The sequence below is a fragment of the Gopherus evgoodei genome, chromosome 1 (assembly GCF_007399415.2).
Source record: "Gopherus evgoodei ecotype Sinaloan lineage chromosome 1, rGopEvg1_v1.p, whole genome shotgun sequence".
NCBI classification, from domain to species: Eukaryota; Metazoa; Chordata; order Testudines; family Testudinidae; genus Gopherus; species Gopherus evgoodei.
In genome coordinates, this window is record NC_044322.1 from 170,823,482 (window position 1) to 170,845,658 (window position 22,177).

The 22,177-nt window shown below is 42.8% G+C and overlaps 1 long non-coding RNA gene across 1 annotated transcript; it reads right to left on the bottom strand.

The window, feature by feature from the left end:
- Positions 1-1,001: 1,001 nt before the first annotated feature.
- LOC115646495 lies at positions 1,002-19,752 on the bottom strand. The gene is made up of 3 exons (XR_003999035.1): positions 19,666-19,752; positions 17,096-17,106; positions 1,002-1,012 (listed from the first exon to the last, which is right to left on the bottom strand). It is a non-coding gene; the product is annotated as an uncharacterized LOC115646495 (long non-coding RNA).
- Between the last annotated feature and the right edge of the window lie 2,425 nt (positions 19,753-22,177).

Consider the following 22,177-nt stretch of genomic DNA (forward strand, 5'->3'; position numbering starts at 1 on the left):
TGGTGGCTGCCACTGCACTCAGACAATGTCTTTGCATTGCATGAATTGGATAGAGGATGGGAGTTGGTAATTGAAATTACTTTACAGTCTGGAGCCAGGAGAGTTTTATTCTGACAGTTAGATATTCATCCTTTTTATTGTAAAGATGATCTTTTAAATCCTGGTATTTAGAGGGAGGGAAAATTTAAAGAGCATCTCTTCAGAAATATTTTCCACAGTCTGCAATAATAGACTTTACATTTGGTGGTTTACTGACGTATTCAAAATTAAAAACACTTTGTGTGATTTCATTTTCCCATCTGAGATTATATCATGCATAACAATGTAGTCACATTTAATTATTGCTCTAATTGTGAAATATATTAAATACATGGCAAACAAAAAATTCCCCCGTTTCAGCTTTCCTATGGTTATATTGTGGTTACAAAAATATTGTATCTTATGTATCGTCATTCAAATATTTTGTTTTAACCTTAACCACTTGAAAAGTGGAAACAAAAACTTGGGACAAATCCTGCTGTATCCACACTGCTGTCCTTTTCTATCACTTCAAAGTACAAAGTAGCTTTAATCAATATCTATATTTGTCACTTATTCTAGGCCTCCATGTCTTGATAGCTAAATCAGATATGTGGATATTCTTTGCTCCAGCTATTTTTGGTATGCCTTTGCTTGTGTGAAGTCCTAGTTTGAGCTGCCATTGTCAGTCCTTGACCCAGAAACAAGTCGGTTAAATAGTATTTTTTTGGTATCTATGATCTGTTATCCACCTTTCCTCCACACACACGACCTAAATGTTGTTTTCCAACAATGTGGCTGAGATTTTGGATCTTAAATGAGTAGGTTTAAAAGAGGTGATTTCTCAGTATATTGTACAGTTAACGACTCATTCAAGCATATCCTTAAGTAAATCATATTCAATGAAGCACTTAAGCATTATTTAACTTTGAAGTCTATGGGTCTTTGTCATAAACAGATAGCTAAGGGTTAATGTCTCTTTCACCTAAAGCACCTGACCAAAGGACCAATCAGGAAACAGGATTTTTTCAACTCTGGGTGGAGGGAAGTTTGTGTCTGAGTTCTTTGTTTTCTGCCTGAATCTCTCTCAGCTATGAGGAGGATTTTTCTATTTCCTGCTTTCTAATCTTCTGTTTCCCAGTTGTAAGTACCAAAGATCAGATAGGGGATTTTTATGTTCTTTTGTATTTACATGTCTATAGTTGCTGGAGTGCTTTGAATTGCATTCTTTTTGAATAAGGCTGTTTATTCAATATTCTTTTAAGCAATTGACCCTGTATTTGTCACCTTAATACAGAGAGACCAGTTTTATGTATTTTTCTTTCTTTTTTTTATATAAAGCTTTCTTTCAAGACCTGTTGGAGTTTTTCTTTAGTGAGGAACTTCAGGGAAATTGAGTCTGTACTCACCAGGGAATTGGTGGGAGGAAGAAGTCAGAGGGAAATCTGGGTGTGTTAGATTTACTAGCCTGACTTTGCATTCCCTCTGGGTGAAGAGGGAAGTGCTTTTTGTTCCAGGACTGGAACTAGAGAGGGTGGACTCCCTCTGCTTAGATTCACGGAGGTTGCTTCTGTGTATCTCTGCAGGAGCACCTGGAGGGGGGGGGAAGGGAAAAGGTTTATTTCCCTTTGTTGTGAGACTCAAGGGATTTGGGTCTTGGGGTCCCCAGGGACAGTTTTTGGGGGGACCAGAGTGCCCCAAAACACTCTAATTTTTTGGGTGGTGGCAGCAGTACCAGGTCCAAGCTGGTAACTAAGCTTGGAGGTTTTCATGCTAACCCCCATATTTTGGATGCTAAGGTCCAAATCTGGGATTAGGTTATTGACATGGTGTGCAGCGTAGTGGGAAAGATAGAATCCAGAAGCCAGTAGGAATATTATATTTTTCTTTTCTCTACTAGGGGGTTTTTAGCAGAGAGAAACAATTTGGTTTTAAAAGGGAACCAGAGAGAATTTTTTTTCTGCTCTCTCTGGCAGCTGTGGCTTGCATATTAAGCAAGCAACCATTAAAGAGACTATTTTGGGTCTTTTGTCAGACAATAGCCCTCCCATTAGGAGGCAAGTACCAGCACTATATACATGCAAATAAAGTGGTTTTTCTGTTTTACTTTACATTGAACATTAGCTAGAGAAAGAAAGGGAAAAAGGCACTGTTGCTAAGCGGACCCCAGGAGGCAACAGAGCCTGCAGTTCAGACAATAAACACCGGAGGGCACCCCAACACAAGAAAACAGGAACTATGACTTCCAAGGAAAAAAGGGGGGCAGAAGAACAATTCAAAAACGCTGAACACAGGCGACAACTGGAAATAAAACAAAAAGAGATGGAACTGAGAGGAAGAGAAAGAGAGGCAGCCTACAAAAGAGAACAAGCAGCCAGAGAGGCGGCCTACAAAAGAGAACAAGAAGAGAGGCAGCCTACAAAAGAGAACAAGCAGCCAAAGATGCAGACCACCAAAAACAGCTGGAACTCCAGAGGGAAGCCCACCGGCAGGCCCTGGAATTAGAAAAGGCTAAACAAAACACAGCCAACCCTAACAACCCTGAGCCAATGATTGTTCCACAGCACAGGAAATTTCCCACCTACAAGGCAGGTGATGACACCGAGGCCTTCTTGGAAAATTTTGAAAGAGCCTGTCTTGGGTACCGCATCCCTGAAGACCAGTACATGGTAGAATTGAGGCCACAGCTCAGTGGACCTTTAGCAGAGGTGGCAGCTGAAATGCCTAAGGAGAACGTGAACGACTATAAACTTTTTCAAACCAAGACCAGATACAGAATAGGGATCACCCCGGATCATGCCCGTCGGTGTTTCAGAACCCAAAAGTGGAAACCAGATGTGTCATTTCCCAAACACGCCTACTACGTTGGGAAAAATTATGAGGCCTGGATATCAGGACACAATGTTAAAACCTTGGAAGAACTGCACCTCCTCATACAAATGGAGCAGTTCTTGGATGGTGTTCCTGAGGACATAACACGGTACATACAAGATGGAAAACCCAAAAATCTCGCTGAGGCGGGGGAGATTGGAGCCAGATGGATGGAAGTGGCAGAAAGCAAGAAAGCTACGGTCAAGGGGAACGAATACCCCAGGGGGCACACCGACCATAAACCCTACAACCGAGGACAGCCAAAGACCCCACATACAACCCAAGTAAAGCCACAGACGCCCTATTCTTCCACCTCACCAGTCTCCAGTAACTCACCTTGACCCAGTGACCCATCAGATGGAAAATGCTTTAAGTGTAATGAACTGGGACATATCAAGGCCAACTGTCCAAAGAACGCCATCCGAGTGCAGTTCATTACACCACCATCACACAAAAGATCCCCAGGCCCAGATGCCTCTCAAATACCCTTGGAGCAAAGGGAAAATTTGAGAGTGGGCGGAAAGAAGGTTACTGCGTGGAGAGACACGGGGGCACAAGTGTCAGCTATCCACCAATCCTTCGTTAACTCCAAATTCATCAACCCAAAGGCCCAAGTGACAATTTACCCCTTCATGTCACAAGCTGTAGACTTGCCTACAGCTGAACTGCCTGTCCAGTACAAAGGCTGGTCAGGAATGTGGACTTTTGCAGTCTATGACAATTATCCTATCCCCATGCTACTGGGGGAAGACTTGGCCAACCAGGTGAAGCGGGCTAAGCGAGTGGGAATGGTTACACGTAGCCAAACCAGGCAAGCTTCCAGACCCATTCCTGTTCCTGAGCCATCCACAGAGACCCTGTCTGCGTTACCAGAGACCCAGACAGAGGTAGTGGACCCGGATTCCATGCCAACCACTGAAACAGCCACAGCACCTCCAGTCCCAGGCCCGGAACTGGAACAGCAACCAGAACCAGCAAGTGCAACCACATCTTCAAACTCAACGCCAGAGGGCGTCAGCGAGCCAGAACTGGCAGAAGCAACAGACAGCCATACCCAAAAGGCTCAGCCCGAGCCTGAAATACCCTCAGGTGCACCAGCGGAGAGCGGTTCACCAGCAACGGAAACAACCCCATCACCTACATCGCTTCCAGAGAGACCAAGCCCAAGTCCCCAGTCTGAGGAAGAACTGGTGACCCCAGCCTCAAGGAAACAGTTCCAGACTGAGCAGGAAGCAGATGACAGCCTTCAGAAAGCTTGGGCGGCAGCACGGAGCACCCCACCGCCTCTCAGCTCTTCTAATCGATCCCGGTTTGTTATAGACCAAGGACTTTTATACAAGGAAATTCTTTCTGGTGGACGCCGGGAAGAATGGCAGCCGCAAAAACAGTTGGTGGTTCCAACTAAGTACCAGGGGAAGCTCTTAAGCTTAGCCCATGATCATCCCAGTGGCCATGCTGGGGTGAACAGAACCAAGGACCAGTTGGGGAAGTCCTTCCACTGGGAGGGGATCGGCAAGGATGTTGCCAAGTATGTCCGGTCTTGTGAGGTATGCCAAAGAGTGGGAAAACCCCAAGACCAGGTCAAGGCCCCTCTCCAGCCACTCCCCATAATTGAGGTCCCATTTCAGCGAGTAGCTGTGGATATTCTGGGTCCTTTCCCAAAAAAGACACCCAGAGGAAAGCAGTACGTACTGACTTTCGTGGACTTTGCTACCCGATGGCCGGAAGCAGTAGCTCTAGGCAACACCAAGGCTAACACTGTGTGCCTGGCCCTAACAGCCTAACAGACATTTTTGCCAGGGTAGGTTGGCCCTCCGACATCCTTACAGATTCAGGATCTAATTTCCTGGCAGGGACCATGCAAAAACTTTGGGACACGCATGGGGTGAACCACTTGGTTGCCACCCCGTACCACCATCAAGCCAATGGCCTGGTGGAAAGGTTTAATGGAACTTTGGGGGCCAGGATACATAAATTAATCAACGAATACTCCAATAATTGGGGCCTAGTGTTGCAGCAGTTGCTGTTTGCCTACAGGGCTGTACCACATCCCAGTTTAGGGTTTTCACCGTTTGAACTTGTGTATGGTCACGAGGTTAAGGGGCCATTACAGTTGGTGAAGCAGCAATGGGAGGGGTTTATGCCTTCTCCAGGAACTAACATTCTGGACTTTGTAAGCAACCTACAAAGCACCCTCCGACACTCTTTAGCCCTTGCTAGAGAGAACCTAAAGGATGCTCAGGAAGAGCAAAAGGCCTGGTATGACAGACATGCCAGAGAACGTTCCTTCAAGGTAGGAGACCAGGTTATGGTCTTGAAGGTACAACAGGCCCATAAAATGGAAGCATCATGGGAAGGGCCATTCACGGTCCAAGAGCGCCTGGGAACTGTGAACTACCTCATAGCATTTCCCAATTCCTCACTAAAGCCCAGAGTGTACCATGTTAATTCTCTCAAGCCTTTCTATTCCAGAGATTTACAGGTTTGTCAGTTTACAGTCCAGGGAGATGATGCTGAGTGGCCTGACGGTGTCTACTACGATGGGAAAAAAGATGGTGGCGTGGAAGAGGTGAACCTCTCAACCACCCTGGAACGTCTACAGAGGCGACAAATCAAGGAGCTGTGCACTAGCTTCGCCCCCTTGTTCTCAGCCACCCCAGGACAGACTGAACGGGCATACCACTCCATTGACACAGGTAATGCTCATCCAATTAGAACCCCACCCTACCGGGTGTCTCCTCATGCCCAAGCTGCTATAGAACGGGAGATCCAGAACATGCTACAGATGGGTATAATCCGCTCATCTACCAGTGCATGGGCATCTCCAGTGGTTCTGGTACCCAAACCAGATGGGGAAATACACTTTTGCGTGGACTACTGTAAGCTAAATGCGGTAACTCGTCCGGACAACTATCCAATGCCCCGCACCGAGGAGCTATTGGAAAAGTTGGGACGGGTCCAGTTCTTCTCTACAATAGACTTAACCAAGGGGTACTGGCAAGTACCGCTACATGAACCTGCCAAGGAGAGGTCAGCATTCGTCACCCATGCGGGGGTGTATGAATTTAATGTCCTTCCTTTTGGCCTTCGAAATGCACCCGCCACCTTCCAGAGGCTGGTAGATGGTCTACTAGCAGGACTGGGAGATTATGCAGTTGCCTACCTCGATGATGTGGCCATTTTTTCGGACTCCTGGCCCGAACACCTACTACACCTGGAAAAGGTCTTTGAGTGCATCAGGCAGGCTGGACTAACTGTTAAGGCCAAAAAGTGTCAAATAGGCCAAAACAGAGTGACTTACCTGGGGCACCAGGTGGGTCGAGGAACCATAAACCCCCTACAGGCCAAGGTGGATGCTATCCAAAAGTGGCCTGTCCCATGGTCAAAGAAACAGGTCCAATCCTTCTTAGGCTTGGCTGGGTACTACAGGCGATTTGTACCACACTACAGCCAAATCACTGCCTCACTGACCGACCTGAACAAAAAGACCCAGCCAAATGCAGTTAAGTGGACTGATGAGTGTCAAAAGGCCTTTACCCAGCTTAAGGCGACGCTCATGTCTGACCCTGTACTCAGGGCCCCGGATTTTGACAAGCCATTCCTAGTAACCACGGATGCATCTGAGCGTGGTATAGGAGCAGTTCCCATGCAGGAAGCAACAGATCACAACTTCCATCCTGTCGTGTTTCTCAGCAAGAAACTGTCTGAGAGGGAAACTCACTGGTCAGTCAGTGAAAAGGAATGCTATGCCATTGTGTATGCCCTGGAAAAGCTACACCCATATGTTTGGGGATGGCGGTTCCAGCTACAAACTGACCACGCTGCACTAAAGTGGCTTCATACTGCCAAGGGGAACAACAAGAAACTTCTTCGTTGGAGTTTAGCTCTCGAAGATTTTGATTTTGAAATTCAGCACATCTCAGGAGCTTCTAACAAAGTAGCTGATGCACTCTCCCGTAAGAGTTTCCCAGAATTCAGTAATTAAAAATTGTTCTTAAAATGTAGACGTCTGTTAGTTATATACTTAGTGGTATATGTAAAGGTGCATGTGTTGTATTAATCTGTTTATTTTAAAGTTCTAGAAGGAAATCGCCGCCAGTGAGCTTCCCAGTGTCTGCAATTTGGGGGGTGTGTCATAAACAGATAGCTAAGGGTTAATGTCTCTTTCACCTGAAGCACCTGACCAAAGGACCAATCAGGAAACAGGATTTTTTCAACTCTGAGTAGAGGGAAGTTTGTGTCTGAGTTCTTTGTCTTCCGCCTGAATCTCTTTCAGCTACGAGGAGGATTTTTCTATTTCCTGCTTTCTAATCTTCTGTTTCCCAGTTGTAAGTACCAAAGATCAGATAGGGGATTTTTATGTTCTTTTGTATTTACATGTCTATAGTTGCTGGAGTGCTTTGAATTGCATTCTTTTTGAATAAGGCTGTTTATTCAATATTCTTTTAAGCAATTGACCCTGTATTTGTCACCTTAATACAGAGAGACCAGTTTTATGTATTTTTCTTTCTTTTTTTTATATAAAGCTTTCTTTCAAGACCTGTTGGAGTTTTTCTTTAGTGAGGAACTTCAGGGAAATTGAGTCTGTACTCACCAGGGAATTGGTGGGAGGAAGAAGTCAGAGGGAAATCTGGGTGTGTTAGATTTACTAGCCTGACTTTGCATTCCCTCTGGGTGAAGAGGGAAGTGCTTTTTGTTCCAGGACTGGAACTAGAGAGGGTGGACTCCCTCTGCTTAGATTCACGGAGGTTGCTTCTGTGTATCTCTGCAGGAGCACCTGGAGGGGGGGAAGGGAAAAGGTTTATTTCCCTTTGTTGTGAGACTCAAGGGATTTGGGTCTTGGGGTCCCCAGGGACAGTTTTTGGGGGGACCAGAGTGCCCCAAAACACTCTAATTTTTTGGGTGGTGGCAGCAGTACCAGGTCCAAGCTGGTAACTAAGCTTGGAGGTTTTCATGCTAACCCCCATATTTTGGACGCTAAGGTCCAAATCTGGGATTAGGTTATTGATAGTCTTAAGCACATGCCTTAAAATCTAAATTTAAGAATGTGCTTATGTGCATTGCTAAATTGGGATGGGATGCTGAAGTGAAGCCCCTGAAACAGGGTTGGCAATCTTTCAGAAGTGCTGTGCCGAGTCTTCATTTATTCACTCTGATTTAAGGTTTCGCGTGCCAGTAATAATTTTAATGTTTTTAAAAGGTCTCTTTCTGTAAGATATAACTAAACTATTGTTATATGTAAAGTAAATAAGGTTTTTATAATATTTAAGAAGCTTCATTTAAAATTAAATTAAACTGCAGAGCCCCCCAGACTGGTGGCCAGAACCCGGGCAGTGTGAGTGCCACTGAAAATCAGCTTGCGTGCTGCCTTTGGCACGCATGCCATAGGTTGCCTACCCCTTCCCTAATACGACAGTAGAGTGCGTATGTACACCACTTGTGTAGCATTGCTGGAGATGCCTTCGGCATGTGTGGTAGTTTATTTTAGAACTCTGGTATGATCACGATTGGAGTTTGATGTGAAGGTCACATGTTCAGTCTCAAAGCAGGAAGTTTTGGTTTTGAATTTTTTCCTTTATTTACAGTGTTAACTTATTGCATGTGACAGTTGCAAGATCGATAGCCTTGAAAACTGAGGTCCTTTTAGCCTAGGACAGGTAAAATGCAGTGTAAATTTATTTACACTATGTTATTGGAATACCTTGGTCATGACCTGCCGTGACTGTTTTTGAGTTACTCCAGGAAGAAGAGCTTAGTCTCCATGCCTTATTTATTATTTGGCCTCTCTGTTAAGGCTTTCAATAACTGTGCCAGTTTGATTGTGGCTTTTATGCATGGATGTCTGTCTGCTGGGAATTGGCTGAGCGCACCAGCTGCATCTACTGAGGAACCTCAGATGATAACAACTTGACCACTATTGACCCAAGCTAGAGTTGAATTTTCTATTTGTACTCCATTAAATCCCCTGAGACATACAGTTTCCCACTCCACCCTGTCACCACTGACTGTAATGGAATTGCACAATTTAGCCCTTAATTGACCGTCCCTATTCTCATTACTTCAGAAAATGGAGATGCACTGTTATACTATCTAATTGAAATAGATTAGATTCCAGGGCCAGAAGGGAGCACTGTGATATCTAGTCTGACTTCCTGTATAAACAGGCCATGGGACTTCCCCAGAATAATTCCTGTGTGAACTAGAATGAATCTCTTGGAACAATCCTCAGTGACTAAATCCTCAAAAATTTGAGAAGAATTCTTCAAAATGCAGTATTAAATATTAAACTAAATCTAAATTAAATATCACTAAAAAAGTAAAAAGGAAATCCCTTAGCTTTGTAAATTCCAAAATCACATAAAGCTAATTTGTAATCACACTTTAATGGACAATTGTTATTTTGCGGTGTGATTGACATAAAGAAGGAGGTGCATCTTGTCATGTCAGTAAGATTTAGGTTGCATAGACCCACAAAGCAGGAGGAAATTAAATATTATGTTGGGGACATGCTCACTCAAGTGTGTACAAGAACTAGTCACAATAGTTACAACTGGAATTCATGTACACTGTAGATCCTCATTTAACAGAATACTACCCTCCTTTGTAAGACTCCTCTGGGAACCTATGACTTTTTCATTGTATGCCCTGAAATTTATTACAGGGCATGTTGTGAAGGGTATTTCATATTTATAAAACTTGAAAAGTCTTGATACTGGAGCCAAAATGCACTTGGCTTAAAGAAGCAAGCCACATACTGAGGAAGTGATGCTATAGTAGCACCTGTCACTGATTCATGCACACCCAATAATAAGTGGTGGCAAGAGAAGAGACCAGCTGATGTTATCTTAGTTTTTCCCCTTTTTTTTTTTTTTTTTTTAAATTTAGGAAAAGGAAAGAGGAAATTGTTCATGCGGAAGCAAAAATAGCTAATAAAATAAAACCTGTATTAACACTTGGGGTGGGGAAAATGTCCATTTTTTCGTAACTAATTTTTTAAACCTTGTAAAATATACAGGTGTTCGTATGATGCTTTTTTCTATGAAGCATTTTTCTTTCAGGAGTAGCTTAGCAAGCAGCCTTCAGACACAGGGCACGTGCATGATATTTTTATTAACAGTAGAATTCAAATGCTATTTTTTTACAAATACAAACAGAGTGGCTAGAGTAACATCATGCACTTCTTTACTGAGTTATTTAAGGCTTTTATTATGATCCATATTTTTTGTCTTGTACCTCCTGAACCCAGGAGTATTCCTTCTTCAGCTGCCAGTAGGCCCTCTTTTTTTTTTAAAGGAAATTTCACAAGTTGTATCAGGTAGTTAACATAGGTTCCTGTGGCACCTTACAGACTAACAGACGTTTTGGAGCATGAGCTTTCGTGGGTGAATGCCCACTTTGTCAGATGCATGCATGCCATGCATCTGACAAAGTGAGCATTCACCCACGAAAGCTCATGCTCCAAAACATCTGTTAGTCTATAAGGTGCCACAGGATTCTTTGCTGCTTTTACAGATCCAGACTAACACGGTTACCCTCTGATACTTAACACAGGTTGTTAGAGATGTATACTTAACTACTGAGCTGAGCACTCTCAAAAACCTGTTCCTCAGTGAGAGTGCTGAGTGCTTCTGAAAACTTGGTCCTGCAAGTACAACCAAGACCTGCCAGGATTCCTGTAAGCTTCAAAATTTTATAATGTCTTTTTAATTGCCATTCCTTACTATTACCAGGGTGAAATAACCCCTGAAAGTGGATCTATTACAGTATTTGTCATGCTGTTCTGACTGCACTCAAAAAGATATCCAATATGCATTGAAAATCTTCCCAGTATTAGTAGATGTGTAGGGAGTAAAACAAAGATTTTTATGCATACTGTAATACCTTTGTATGGTGATTGAATGCTCAGATATGAAGGTATTCCAATATTACACTTCCTGAGCTGAAACAGCAAGTTGGAGGGAAAGCATTTGTACATTAAAAAGACTTTGTCTAATGATCACACTAATTGAAACTTGTCATATTTGTAGAAGTGGTTCATTTTTGTACTGCAATAAACTGTTACTTATTACCAAGATGCTAGTCCTGAAGTCTAAGGGCCTTACCTTGTGAGAAGGTCATTTGGGTCTCAATGAGCCTTGCAGCTATGTAAGTCAATAGTTTGCGAGTTGGTGTATGTGGGAGCGGGAGGTGGGACTCGGTTTTGTTTTGTTTTGTGTTTTTGTTTTTTAAATAAATGGCTGCTACTGCCTCTTAGAGAACCCAACATAAGGTCTCAGTGGTCTAAAGCAGTGTTTCCCAAACTTGTGATGCCGCTTGTTTAGGGAAAGCCCATGGCGAGCCAGGCTGGTTTGTTTACCTGCCGCGCCCTCAGGTCCAGCCGATCGCAGCTCCCACTGGCCGCAGTTCACCACTCCAGGCCAATGGGAGCTGCTGGAAGTGGCTGCCAGCACATCCCTCAGACCGCGCCACTTCCAGCAGCTCCCATTGGCCTGAAGCGGCGAACTGTAGCCAGTGAGAGCCGTGATCGGCTGGACCTGTGGACGCGGCAGGTAAACAAACCAGCCTGGCTTGCCAGGGGCTTTCCCTAAACAAGCAGTGCCACAAGTTTGGGAAACACTGGTCTAAAGAACTAGTAAAGTGTTTAGAATTCACACCTACCTGTGCCTTTCATTTTTAAAGGACTGAGAACGGGTGAAAATGCATGCTTATGATGGTAATTGATGTTGCTTGCATAGCTGGGACACCCAAGTTAGTGATATGATTTTTCTCTTTGCCAAGTAATAATCAAAATTACTTACAAATTCTCAGACATAAGTCTGCCAACTTTAATGATGTACAATGGATATTATTTTAAATGTGTCCATTACATGTAAAGAGTTCCTGCTTGTTCATGCAACATGATTAATAAAAAGAAGCTCAATAACATCCTGTCCTGTATTCTGAACCCATCACTCAGTGATGACCTGTAGTGCTGATACGTGCTTTTTAAGGGCTGGGGGATGTGTAGCTACTGATGTGGATCAACGCTCATGTGTTGAGATGTACAATGCTACAACATGTAATTGGATGATTTATGAACACCTATGTCTCCAATGCATGTTGCATACTGGGTGGTACCATTTCGAGAGACTCAGTCATGGGCAAAGGCCATAATTGCATAAAGAAGCATCATGTTTTTTAGAAGAATAAAGAATGGTAGACCAGTGCATAGTCTTCATGGTTCCTAGCAGATTTCTTATAAGAAGCAGCAGTATAATTTATGCTCAAAGACTTGTCTGTGGTGATGCACTCTATGACCCAGTGACTGTGGTTCCATGTGTCTGTTGTTAATAAAGACTGTCCAGGAAAAAATAAAGAAATCCAGATGGCATTTTACCGATGAATTAATAAACAAATATTTAACTAGCGTGAATTGCGTAGATCCTCAGTAAAGTGAAGTTTTGGACTGGATATCCTGCACTTTTGATTGTGAATATTCACATGAAAACAGAACACCACAGATCCCAACCTCGGTCTCTACATAATTATTTTTTTACACTAGTCTTTCTGTAGCTTAGTGAAACTTCATGAGCAGAATACTTTTGCAGCCATATTGGTAATGTAATTATATAATAAAAATAGCATGGGGGGGATGGGATTAGAGAGGCAAGCCATGGTTCATCAAAGTAAATCCTGTGCTGTTACACTGTTGTAAATCAGTATAAATCCACTGGTTCTGAATCTGTGATCCTTTAAACAACCTTTTATTCCTTTTGACTACTTAGCAATCCTGAACAGACCACAGGCAGGGCTACAATTTACACAGAGGCTTCAGTGACCTTCCAGGAGCCATCTGCCAACTAAGAATAGCAGAGCACAACAGGCTCATACTATGCACCCTCCTTCCCCTGTGCTAGGGATGGCTTACAGCCATTTTGGCAGCTATGTCAGCAATGGAGAAGCCCTTCCACTGGGATTATCCCAGCTTCTATCTTCTTTATGGCCCCTTTACACTACTGTAGTAGCATAAAAGGACCAGGGCAGAAGAAGAAAACAGGCCTACTTACTGACTCGCTGAAACAACTTCAGGATTATACTGATGTAAATATACTTCAGCTCATACTCTAAAGGGAACAGGTGCCTACACTTGGCAAAGTGGTAGCAAGGAAACAATAGGTCATCCTCTTTTATGCAACTGATCAATTCTTTGGCCATTGAGGGGGCCCCACTGAGAACAAGAGAAGAAAGAATTTGAAAATGTAAAATAGAAATCCTCACTAACAGAAGCATTGACATAAAGCAGCTTGTTACTCTCAGCAGGAAGTTGAAGGCTTTTCAAGGAGAGAAACAAAGTGAAAGGCAATAAGAAATGCCTGCTGTCCTGTTGAAATTACAAAACAATTGCAAAACAAAATATCTTTTAACTCTGGAAATAATGATACAAAGAAAGCCCAGCATCACTACAGGCCTGGCCTGAAGAGCATGCCTAAGAAAAACAGATTTAAATCCAGCAAGCTTATGAAAGAGTTCTTCTAAAATCACTTCTGTAGCATAACAATTGCAAAAAGCCAATTTTAATTGAATTTAAATGTACATGCAAAGGATCAACAATTGTCTTACATATATTAACTTGGGCAGTGAAAAAGTATGGCTTGGGATTTTTTTTTCCCTCATAAGTTTATTTTGCAGAAGTATGTGGTTTTTGTTTTGTTGAGGCTTTTCAGGGTATGTGGGGGAAAAGATAATTTGGAGAGGCTATAATATCTGTTGTTCAAGCCATTTAATCCTCTTGTGCCCAAATAGAATCTTCATGTTTTTTTTCCTTTGAAAGACCACAGCTCTATTTGTAGGGACAAGTAAATAAGTTTTCAAATACTTCTTTGTGTTCTCTGCCACCTTCAAGAGAACAGATATTTTGTTAGCAAATGTGTCAGCCCATTACTTTATGCTGGCAGAATAATACATTTCTGAACCACTACCTCATACACATTATGTTGCCACCATGAGGGGGAATCTAAACTCTCAGACAACCTAACCCGTCTTTCCCAAAATGGAGCCTGACCCTTTCTGACTCTTCTCTTGGGAAATGTCTTTCTGTCTATAAGAGTTTTCTTCTTGACATGCTTTTTAGCCAGCCACGCCTGAGATAAATAGCCAATAACACAATTATTTATTCCTAACCAGGTATTATTTGTGTTATCTTGATGCACCAACCAAGATTAGAATCCCATTGTGTTAGGCATGTGTAAGGGGACTGTTGCCACCTTATTAACATTCAGTGGGGGTGTTTAGTTGCTAGCTTCCAGCACTAAAAAGGGAGGGGTCAATGGGAAATCAGGAGCCTGAGACTGACAGTCTCCAGGAACAATGTGGAGAGACCAATGCTCCAGATCAGCCTGATTGACAGGGCGGGCAGGCTAATCAAGGAGTTAGGAGGCCAGGGGGGTCCCGTGCTCCGTGTGTGAGCTGGAATTGTCTGAGTCAGATGGAGTGGGGCTGAGCTAAGGAGAGAGCAGGGGCCCAAGCTAAGCTGCTGGGAGCAGAGCTACAACCCCAAAGCCAGAGCACAGCCCAAAGAGAGCAGCCCTGCCCTGGGAGGACAGCTGCAGCAACCAGAGCCAAAGGGGCCAGACAAGCAGCCCAGGAAGCAGGTGGGAGCTGAGAGTAGAGTCACAGAAGCAGCCTGCAGAGCAGACCTGCCCTGGGAGCAGAGCTGTAGCAACTGGAGCCAGAGAGGCTAGAAAAGCAGCCCAGGGAGCTGAAGGCAGAGCAGCAGCAGCAGCCGTGCTGAGGCAGAGTGGAGCTGGAGCTGGAGCTGGGGCTGGAGTGGTCCGGAGCTGGGTGCGGTGAGCAGCTGAGGAGAGCGAGGGGGACCCTGCATAGTGGGCCCAGCACAGGGAGACGTCTCAGCCAAGAGGCCCTGCAGGCCAGACTTGGAGGGGGATCATAACCCCGATGGGGCGGGGGTGACCCTGGGGAGGAGAGTCTTGCCACCTAGAGCCTGAGAGTGTGTGGCCACCGCCAGAGCAAGTGTCCAACCTGCAGTGTCCCTGCAGCACAGCCAGGGCCTAGGAAGGAGGCCTGGGACCTACAAGGAACAGACTGTGAACTGCCCTGACATTCCAGAGACACTGTTTGTGATGTTCTCTGCCACAGAGCAGCGTGATGTGTTTTCCTTTAACCTTTCCCATTTTTCCTTATTCTTTTTTAAAATTAATTGTTAATTAAATAACTTATATTTGCTTTAAATTGTATGATGTGATCAGTGGGTCAGGGAGGTGCGCAGTGCAAAGAGAGTGGGGATGCCCTAGCCCCTGTCCTGGGTGACCCCAGCAGGGTTGGGGGTCAAGCCCCCCAGAAATCCTGGGCCCAGCTGCGTTGGGGTTAGGATGACTCTGCCAGACAGGAGAGTGGAAGGGGAGTCCTCAAGGGCAGGAAGACCTCTGGGTAAAGGAAGTGGGAGCGAGGACTCAGATCCTTTTGCTAGCCCACTTCACCGGGGTAGTGCAGAAGCCAGGAAAGTTCCCCACAACAGCGGGACCATTCCCACGCTTACACATGATACAAACACATCCTAAGAAACAGCCACCAAGCCAAAGGATTTGCAATCTAAATAGACAAGAGGGTGGGAGAGGACACCAGTGATGCACAGAGAGAGAGGTGATTGGCAGAACTGAGACTGGATCTCAAGTTTCCTTATGCCTAGTCCAGTGCCCTATCCATTTGAGTATTCTACCTCCCTAAATCAAAACATTATTTGAAGCTTTCTCCAGCATAGTATCTTGGGGCAACTGAGAACACTACTCAACTTGGTGAGTCAGTCCAATAGATATTGATTATTCCAGCATTTTTTTCAGTCTGACAGCATTTTTTTCTTTGGCTTTAAACAGGAATCAGGTTTGAAGTTCTTAACTGATATACTCCTGTGTCCAGGGCCGGCTTTAGGCCGATTCCCCTGATTCCTCCAAATTGGGCCCCACACTCTAAAGAAGAGTGCCTAACTTTGGAGCCTTTTTAATTTTTTGTACTCACCCGGCAGCAGTCTGGGTCTTCAGCAGCACGTCAGCAGCACGTCAGCAGCAGGTCCTTCACTTACTCCAGGTCTTTGGCATTTCAGCGGTGGGTCCTTCAGTGCCACAAAAGACCCGCAGTGTGTGAAGGACCCACCGCTGAAGTGCTGCTGAAGACCCGGTCTGCCACCAGGTATTCAAATTGGGCCCCGCATTTCCTGAAGCCAGCCCTGCCTGTGTCTAATAATTCAAAATACAAAGCTTAAAAAAATTCATAGTATAGGCATTACTCAGGTATAAATTATGTCTGTTATACATTTTTTCACAAGTATGAGTGATATCAGAGATTTTAAAAGGAGGTGAATCTTACTGTATTTTCACCCCATATTGGTGAAGGAGAGCAAAAAGTTATCAGTTGCAGAGATGATCTTGAAGATATTTACTTCCATCACCTCTTATTGGGCTTTTTATTCATTAAGAAATCTTATTGTGCTTAGAAAGGATTGTGAGAAGTTATGTGAATGCTGAACGAGACTGGTTAGTGTACAAAAGAGCAAGTCATGCTCATCATTATCCATTAATTGTGAATAAACTTAGTTTCCTAGTGAAGACACGTCCACTGAGACTCAGCCCTTCCTCTGTGAAAAGGGTTTTTTTTTTACCAAACCTATTAGAATAATAGAATTCTAATCATAGAATCATCAGAAGATTAGGGTTGGAAGAGACCTCAGGAGGTCATCTAGTCCAGTGGTCTCCAAGCTTCTTTGATTGTGTACCCCATCAGTGAAAAATCATTGAGTGTACGCCCCCTGCCGTGCTACAGGGCCGGCTCTACCATTTTTGCTGCCCCAAGCAAAAAAAAAAGTTGCTTGGACTTCTGCCTGAACTGCTGAAGCACTGCACCCTGAAGGATCCTCTTGCGCACTCCCTGGAGACCATTGATCTAGTCCAATCCCCTGCTCAAAGCAGGACCAACACCAACTAAATCATCCCAGCCAGGACTTTAAAAACCTCTAAGGATGGAGATTCTACCACCTCCCTAGGTAACCCATTCCAGTGCTTCACCACCCTGCTAGTGAAATAGTGTTTCCTAATATCCAACCTAGACCTACCCCACTGCAACTTGAGTCCATTGCTGCTTGTTCTGTCATTTGCCACCACTGAAAACAACCTAACTCCATCCTCTTTGAAACCCCCTGTGATGGTGCGGGACTCACTCCTGTGGTGCCTCCTGTAGTAGCTGCTTTCTCCCAGCCACAGCCCTCCCCAGGGCTGCTTTTAATCCCTGTTCCTCAGGAGTGGGGCAGCTACCCCACTACACCCCCCTTCAGGTAGTTGAAGGCCTCTATCAAAATCCCACTCACTCTTCTCTTCTGCAGACTAAATAGCCCCAGTTCCCTCAACTTCTCCTTGTAAGTCATGTGTCCCAGCCCCCATTATTAATGAAAAAGAAAAGGATGAGCTATTTCAGAAACAACTGAGTAGAAAATGTAACAGTAATACACAATCATGGGTTTATTCTGACAGGCTAATGCTATTCTTAAAAGGTCCCCTATTCAGAGATGGGACTTCAGGTAATGTCCATGAAAACCAAAGCCCTAATGTGACTTCATTATGGGAGTTCTACTGCATAATGGAGTGCAGAATCGAGCCCAATAACTCTTCTTCATTCAGAATTTGTAATATAAATAGGATTTTGGTGGCATACTACTTTCACTGTAAGTGTTGAGTAGTCAGACTTTGACCCAGGTGTATGTCTTGGATTTGGGCCTTGCCTATAAAATTCAAGTCCAGATCTTGAAAAACAACATTTGGAGTCTTTAAGGTCTGGGGATTTGGTCTGACCTATAGCAATGGTAAAGGCTGTCTGAGAAATTTGGACACAGATTGGGATTTGGACAATCTTTTGCATTTGTATGCAAGCATCTCTTTCCCCAGATGTCATATTTAGGGTGTATATCATTTTAATTCTCTTTTTTTTTAAGAGAGATTGCATTTTGTAATATTGGACATAGAAGTATATCTTGGTTCAGTTAATAACTTTCAAACCTGATTCTTTTTTAAAGCCAAAAGGAGGCAGGATGGAGGATTGAAGAATGGGTATAATTTTAGAAAATAATCTGCATTCCAAAATTCTAGATTCAAATCTAAAACCTGCCATAATTGAAAGCCTGAGTTGACTAGTTGGAACTAGTCTTCTAGCTGAGGCTTCTTTCGCAGATATAGGTACATAATGGAAGACAGATGTGAGCACAAGAATGCTGAAACTCTTCAATTAATTCAAGGCATGAACCATAATCACTCCATGTAGGTGGGTCAACAACAATTAGTTATAAAAAACATCCATTTTCACCTGGCTGGATTACATAAGATTTCTCTGAGGCACTCCTACATAAATTTAGCCAATAAATGGACCTACATTATAAAACAAATTTTGGCATAAAACACTGCATATGTTTTAATGTTCTGTATATGAAACTCCATTAACTTTGAACAAATGTATTGGAAAGAATAATGCTTTTTTCTTTTTTTGTGTACTTTTATTCCCAGTGGTTTACACTCATCTCAGGACCTACTTGTTGTTCTGATCCTGCGAGCAAAGTTTACTGCCCTACAAGTAGTACTGCTGGAATTAGTGGATTATAGGAGAACTACAATTTTTATGAATACCAGTCTCAAATGACCAGTTATAAGGAACTATTTTTCACAATGGATAAAATATCTCATAACAAAAGTAATGTTGATTAAGATTAAGTCAATATCCAGTCACTTTCCAATATCTTTGGTGCACTGGAAATCACTTTGCTGTGGTTTGAAAGACGAGAAAGTGATGCAGTGCACTATACTGCAACCTATGCACCATACATACTGTACTTATGAGATGTTCAATTTCATTACTTAATTTTATTAACTCAATCCCTAAAACAGTGGTTCTATTGTATATAATCCCTCCCTCACGCTTACTAAATGTAGTGGTTCCCCCCTCTCCCATCGTTACATGGATCGGGTCATGGATTCTTTATTGTGATGCCAAGCTCTGTGCCTGGGACACAAGGGGTGTTGTCCTTTTGGAAATTAATATTATTGCTCTGAACAAAGAGTATGACCCAGTACACGAGACCCAATACAATAATGAAAATCCTAGGAAATGAAATTCCACACCTCAAAATAAGAATATAAGAAAGGGGACTTTACTGGGGACAGAAAACAGGCTCTAAGAAGGAAAGGGTTAAGTTCAACAAATACATTGTAAAACAATAATACAACAAATTCTACACCTCAGACTATTCACAACTGCACCAGAATGTCCAGCTTCCTCCCTCACACCTTTCCATGCGGATGAAATGCAGGGATTTATATAGTAGCACTGCAAACATTGGCTGGCTTAAAGAGAATTAAAAGGGCCTTTTTACACTGTTTTCATCCCTGGGTGGGCACAAGGCCGCCAGAGGATTCAGGGGGCCTGAGGTAAAGCAATTTTGGGGGCCCCTTCCATAAAAAAATATTGCAATACTATATAATACTATATTCTTGTGGTGGTCCCTGCAGGACCCGGGGCCTGAGGCAAATTGCCCCATTTGCCCCCCACCCCCACTTCTGGGCGGCCCTGTGTGGGTAGAGCTCTCTTCTGGTTCCTTGACCTGGAGTCCTGAGCTGGTGCCAGGTCAGTTCTCTCCCTGTCAGGCCAATGGTCTCCTCAGGGCTGGAACTGTCTGACTATCGCGAGTGAGGGTTATTTAGAGATTCCATGAGCTGTTCTGCTTCTCTCTCAGCTCCAGGCACAAACAGCTATGTACATTGTCCAAACAAGACAGTCTCTACACAAAAGAATAAATAGACACAAATCAGACGTCAAGAATTATAACATTCAAAAATGAGTTGCAGAACACTTCAATCATCCTGGTCACTCAATTACAGACCTAAAAGTCGCAATTCTCCAATAAAAATACTTCAAAAACAACAAGAAACTGCAGAATTGGAATTAATTTGAAAACTGGACACTATTAAATTAGGTTTGAATAAAGACTGGGCATTGATAGTTTTTACTTTGTGTAATGACCCATTTCCCCATGCTAATTTTCCCCTACCGTTACTCATACCTTTTTGTCAACTGTTGGAAATGGGCCATCTTGATTATCACTACAAAAGTTTTGTTTTCTCTTGCTGATAATAGCCCACTTTAATTGATTAGTCTCATTATAGTTGGTATGGCAACAACCATTTTTTCATGTTCTCTCTGTATATATATATATATATATATATATATATATATATATCTTCCTACTGTATTTTCCACTGCGGACAGCTGATGAAGTGGGTTTTAGCCCACGAAAGCTTATGCTCAAATAAATTTGTTAGTCTCTAAGGTGCCACAAGTATTCCTTGTTCTTTTTGCTGAAACTAAACCTATTCCCTTTGTCTCTGAGTCAGGCTGTCCCCACCAATGAGGGACTAATCTGTCCTGGCTCCTCACTGGCCCAGCAAACCATCTCTCTAAATCACCCCATCAGAAGGCTTCCTGTTTGCTTTTTGCAGAAGTTTGCGATCTATTTCGTTCCAACCCTAGACTTTCTAAACGGGCAGGGAAATAGTGTACGGATGCTCTGGAGCTATTGTTGGGTATCCATAGAGTAGGTCCCCTACAGGTTCAGTCCAGCTTTCCAGGACCTGGCAAACTCCAAAAGGAGAATATGTACTTGTGTAGTAAGATTATAATCAACAAGCAAGGATGGCAAAATTGGGGTTTTTTTTTAAGTAGCCCATATTCAATCCAAAAGTTAGAGAGGACTTTCAAAGCCCTGCAGATAGCATAATACCTTCCCACTGAGAAGTCTTTGTCCAATCCTGAACTCCTTACTTAACCAGAATTCTTAATGAAATCCATAGGAGATTGGTGAGAGTGAGATGCAGGATTGGACCACCTTGTCCTTCAATCACAATTAAAATGAAAGTTGAGTACAGAGAAGAATGGATATGAGAAGAATTAAGAGGAATTCAGGTAATCTGCTACACACCTTTAAGCTATCAAATTGTACTATTTTATTTCTATTACAAGAGAACATTTGAATAAATCTAGGAACCTTCAATATTAAGAGAGAAATTATGAATGGGGAGGAAATACAATGTCAATGCCTACAGAAACCCATTTTGCTGGTTTTAGGGACTGTGCACCCATCATTAGAAATGCCAAATATTTGTAACATACACATTTTTCCTTTTTCATCTGACAATATACTGCAGAATGATGATCATTCCTCATGCACAAGGATTTCAATTAAAATCTGTTTTGATGCAATCACATTATGCCAGAAATAAATGTATTAGTGTAATCTGCTTTGACTGTAGCTTCATGCTTATAAAAGTTGGTTCAGCTGCTTGACAGCTTTCCTTTGATGGAATTTTACTTCAGTTATAAGATTAAATAAACTTGGGTATTAATGCTGAGTAGTGTGACTCGAGCATTTGTTATAAAATCTTAGCTTTGTGTTTATAATTTAGTCATAAATAATCCAGGGCTAAAAAGGGACTCACAAAGTCTGAAGCTTCAGAAAGAAGTTTTCATTTACAGAATCTAAACTAAAAAAAATCAGTTGAGCCCATCTTAAGCTATTGAAGGACCAAAGATTATTGTTGTAATTGCAAATGACTCATATTTTTGTAATTAAATATGATTGCTCTTTAAAAAGTGTTTGAAAACCATTACCTTCATAATATGAGCTAGTGCAGCACACCATAGTGATTGTAAAACATGCATTAATTATTCAAATTCATAGGTAAATTGTAAAATGAGAAATATTGTGCCTAATTCTCCTGACTTTTCAAATTTTGTAGTTATTAACACTGATGGATATATAATGCTTTCAAATAGAATGATATCATGTCCAATTTACATTGACATAATTTACTACATAAACATGGATGCCATTCTAATTTAGTGGGATTATACACCTGCTGGTGTTGATGACTACACAAGTTGCAAGGCTGGGAAGAATCATGCCTTTTATCTAACATTTTTTTTTTATTTTTCTTTCTTGTGTGGATAGGAAAATAGCTGTGAAAATTCTACAGTATTGGAACAATTTGCATTCTTCCTGCATTGTCTACAGTGCCTCCTACACAATCTCTAACTCCCTCCCTCTGTACTTCAGAGATGTATCTTCTACAATCTATGATACTGGCTACTCCAGCAAAATCTGCCCCCACTATCTTCCCACGTGCAGGCCCAACTTGGCAATACCCCCATCCAACATAGTAACACTTGTCCCTTTCCTCTTCCCTGCACTTGACATTTCTGTGCT